Below are 4,825 nucleotides of genomic sequence, written 5' to 3' on the forward strand. Positions count from 1 at the left end.
CAAGAGTTAGGAGTTTATCTTAGATAGAGAGTTTTGGAGTTAGGAGTTTCTCCTTGGTGTGTTGTTTGATTGATGTGTGTGTGGTTTGTGTTTGTGTTAGAGATAGGAGTTTGTTGTTCGTCCATCCAGTCAGTTGGCGATTTACATCGCCGACTGATGACTAGGTCTAGGATGTGTTAGCGATCCTATTATTTTCCTTAGGACACACAGCATAGTTACACATAGGTTGTAGGAACCACCTGCATTAGCTTATGGCTAACCTGCATTTAGTTAAGGCTTATAGGGTGTCCTAAAATTCACAATCGACTGGAATATAAATAATCGCACAAGAAGCTTTAATAACTAGTCCGGTCTTTTAGGTCCTGTCTAGGATAGAGGTCTAGATGTCTTAGGCATCATAGCTTAGAATAGGTGCGAAGAACTACGTTTTCTTGATTCTCGTGGAGGCAGGGATACGTAGGCTTCTTTGGATAAACATCAGATCATCTAAAGACTCGGGCTTAAGCATTAGAGTCTTAGGGTCTCTTGTTAGCATTTTAGGGCTTGTATTTGTATATTGATGATGATTTTTGCATAAGATCATGATAGTATGTGTTCATTTATTGGCTTACTCACATGCTTATTCTTTTATCTACCTATATTTCTGTTTATTCTTTATTTCGTTTGCTGTATTTTAATCAGTTTCGTGATTAATTGGTAGTTTTAGATTTCTCATCCTGTGCAGACGTTATACCTTTAGTTGTAGCATGCATGTGTTTGCCTATCAAAACTTAGACACCCATTAGGTATGGCACTCAAAATCTAGCAATGCTTAGGTGACACTTCTTTCATTCATCTCGTGTGTGCTTATTATTTTATCCCCGGGTCATGCATGTTTAGGCAGACGTCCACTCGGGGATATTTGTTCATATTTTACATGATTTTTGCCCAAAACTCTTCAAGGTTAATAATAAATGGCATAAGAGACCAAGTGCTTGCACTGGGACGAATTGGGGGTGCTCTTCGGACCTTCTCCATTCGTAATCAGGCATGAGCCCATGTATATTTCTGGTTATCCATGGTATACAGAGCATATTGTTTTTGGGGTTCCATGGCCTATCCATGGATGGCGACTCTGAGTTTGTTTTAGGTAAGTCTTGGTATGAGGATTTATCCTTGGATCAAGAGGTATCTCATTTATCTCCACTCGTGCTATGCTATGAGAGTGGCAGTCGTTTCGAGAGTTTGTTGGTAGAGCTCTCCTTCATACGTGGATGATCCAGAGGCCGCTGGGGGCTTATCTCCCACCTCTCTTCCGGATCGGGGTCCACAGAGACCTAGATTTTGATCCTCTCACTCTTATTTGCGCCTTAGAACCCGCCTATGAACCTCAAATCATACTTTGTGATGAGCCGAAAATGAAGGAGTCTGCATCTCCCTTGGTTATCACCTATGAGCCAAAAACTCCATATGTTATTACTAGGGGCGGAAGAATTTTCAAGCCTGCTGAATTGAGAGTTGAGAATCCAGGGGCATTGGCTCGAGGGGAAGAGCTGCAGTATGTGAAAGATCCGGATGACGAGGTCGTACAACAGTTGAAGAAGACTCAGGCTGTTATATCTGTTTGGGGATTATTGATAGCATCGAGAAAGCACAGGGAAGCCGTGTTAAGGAATTGAACACTACTCAGGTGTCTTCAGAAATATCTCTGGCAGAGGTTGTTGCTCTCACCCAGGCTGCCAGAGTTGTCAGTTTCTCAGATAAGGAGTTGCCTCCTCAGGGTCGAACTCATGTTAGGGCTCTCCATATCACTGTCATCTGTAAGGGTAAGAAAGTACCATCTGTTTTGGTTGATAACGAGTCTGCATTGAATGTATGTCCATTGAGAACTGCCATTACTTTGTGATTCAGCCCTACTGACTTCGCCGAATCAACCCTTGGAATCCTCGCATATTATAATACTCGCAGAAATGTAGTTGGGGTCCTCACCACCAAAGTCATATTAGGGGTGAAGAATTTGAAGTCGAGCTTCAGGTTATTGATATCAAGGCCGTATTTAATATGCTTCCGGATTTCCCTGGTTGCATAAGGAAGGCGTCATTTCTTCAACCCTCCACCAGAAATTGAAATTTATCAGGGATGGAAAACTGATCACTGTTAGAGGTGATGAAGAACCTATAGTAGGACAGATAAGCGGGGAAATTCCGACTATCCCTGTTGCAAAAGGAGAAGAATACAACTTAAATGGCTTCGTGTTCGATGTTGTCGTCATTTCATACGAAGAGGCCTCTTGCAAGGAATTACGATTGCCTTACGCCATCAACCCCATTATTTCCAAAATGATGAGAAAGATGAACTATTTTCCGGGCATGAGTTTGGGCCGTGATCCAAGCAAGGCGTCTAACTGGCCTCCAATTAAAGCGAACCATGGAACCTTTGGCCTCGGATATGTACCTACTGAGGAAGAGGACGAAGCCATGGAGGAGCTACTGAAGTTGAGAAATGAAATCTGCCACACTAGAGGGGTAATCCCAATGGCCCTGTACTCTCTATCGATGAATGGTCAAATTGTCAAGGAAGGTGAGACCTCACAATACTATGGGTTTCTCGAACCGTGGTATGATTCAGTGACAGGGATTCTGATGCCTGATTTTGAAATATTCAATGGCCTTCCTCTCCCAGAAACAGAACCGCCAGTACTTTATGTTGAGAAAGCTTTGGAGGACTGGTTAGTCTACCTTGAGCCAGGTTTGCTAGATTCTTTGTTTGAAAAAGATGAACCTGCTGTTGATTGGCATGAGTTACCTGGGTCTGATCTTTTTGAAGAAGAAGAAGCAGACAGTGAAGATGTCATGATAGCTGCTATTCAGAGTGACCTCTACCTTCGCTGAACCTCAGAGTCAGATTGCACCCGGAACATAAGATTTTTTGAATTCGAGTTCTGATGTCATTCCTACTTATCTTATTGCTAAGTCAAGTCTAGTCAAGTTAATGTCAGTGCCTAGTCCAGGCGAGTCATTTTCTGATTTTATTTTTAATGTAAATCCAGGGCCTGTTCAGGATGAGTCCGATGATGATGTAGTTTCTTTCAATTCAATGAAATCTGATTCTCAGTATATCTCTGTGTTTTCTTCTGACTTTAATGACAATAATACTCTCTCCTTAGATGAGGAAGAAGGGATCGACAAAAATTCCCTTGAGTTGCAGCATATGCTCTAACAAGAGGAGGAGCGCTGAGCCTAGCCTCTTAAAGATAAAATCGAAATTATAAACATTGGAACAAAAGATTTAATACAGGAAATACGAATTGGAATTACTCTATCTCCTGAAGAGTGTAATGAATTAATAAACCTACTTAGGGAATATAAAGAAGCTTTTTGCCTGGTCCTACGAAGATATGCTAGGGTTGAGCAAGGACATCGTTAAGCACAAGCTGCCTTTGTTACCAGGAATTGAGTCTAAAAAGCAGAAACTAAGGCGAATGAAACCCGAGTGGGTTTTAAAAATAAAAGAAGAGATTACTAAGCAGTTGGATATTGGGTTTCTGCAAGTAGTCGAATATCCGGAGTGGCTCGCAAACATAGTGCTTATACTGACGAAAGATGGGAAAGTAAGAATGTGTGTAGATTTCAGGGATTTGAACAAGGCGAGTCCCAAAGATGATTTCCCTCTACCACATATCGATATCTTGGTGGACAATACGGTTGGGCATGAATTACTATCTTTCATGGATGGTTTCTCCGGTTATAATCAAATTAAGATGGCACCAAAGGACATGATTAAGACCTCGTTCATTACACAGTGGGGTACATATTGCTATCGGGTGATGCCATTTGGTCTCAAGAATGTCGGGGCAACATACCAAAGAGCAGCTACAACCTTATTCTATGACATGATACACAGGGAAGTTGAGGTCTATGTTAATGATATGATTGTAAAGGCCAAAGAAACGGGAGATCATATTTGGAATCTCAGGAAGTTCTTTGAAAGAACACTCAAATACTAGTTATGCCTAAATCCGAACAAATGTGTATTCAGGGTTACATCTGGTAAATTGCTAGGATTTATGGTGAGTCAAAGGAGCATAGAGGTTGATCTTTAGAAGATTAAGGCCATCCAAGAGATGCTGCCACCCAAAATCGAAAAAGAGATTCGAGGATTCTTAGGAATGATACAGTTTCTTAGTCGATTCATTGCTCATCTTACATCGACTTGCGAACCTATCTTTAAGCTCTTGAAGAAGAATGCTTCCAAAGAATGGACAGAGGAATGCCAGCAGGCTTTTGAGAAGATAAAGCAGAGTCTGTCCGAACCACCAGTGTTAGCACCTATAATACTGGGGCACCCATTGTTGCTTTACTTATCACTAACGGAAACCACCTTGGGTTGTATGTTAGCGCAACAAGATCCAAAAACCAAGCAAGAGAAGGCTGTGTATTATCTTAGCAAGAAGATGTTGGAATATGAACAAAAATACACTATCCTAGAGAAAACCTGCTTAGCCTTGGTTTGGGCCACTCAGCGACTTAGGCATTATCTTTTATCTCATAAGGTTCTGTTTTTGTCAATGATGGATCCTTTGAAATATCTCTTTGAAAAACTAGCCTTGACAGGTAGGACAACCAGATGATTAGTATTGTTGTCTGAGTTTAACATCACCCATGTAACCCAAAAATCAGTAAAAGGTCTAGCCATTGCTGAATAATTGGTAGAAGCACCCCGAGAAGAAAGTCAGCATTTCGAACCTATGTTCCCAGATGAGGAGATCATGATGGTAGAAGATGAATATCTGAAAACTGGTTGGACCCTCTATTTCGATAGAGTAGCAAACCAAAAAGGGCAGGGA

Source organism: Tasmannia lanceolata, unplaced genomic scaffold (assembly GCF_043159265.1).
Source record: "Tasmannia lanceolata isolate RefF3 unplaced genomic scaffold, GAP_Taslan_0.1 ptg000079l, whole genome shotgun sequence".
Classification (NCBI taxonomy): Eukaryota; Viridiplantae; Streptophyta; class Magnoliopsida; order Canellales; family Winteraceae; genus Tasmannia; species Tasmannia lanceolata.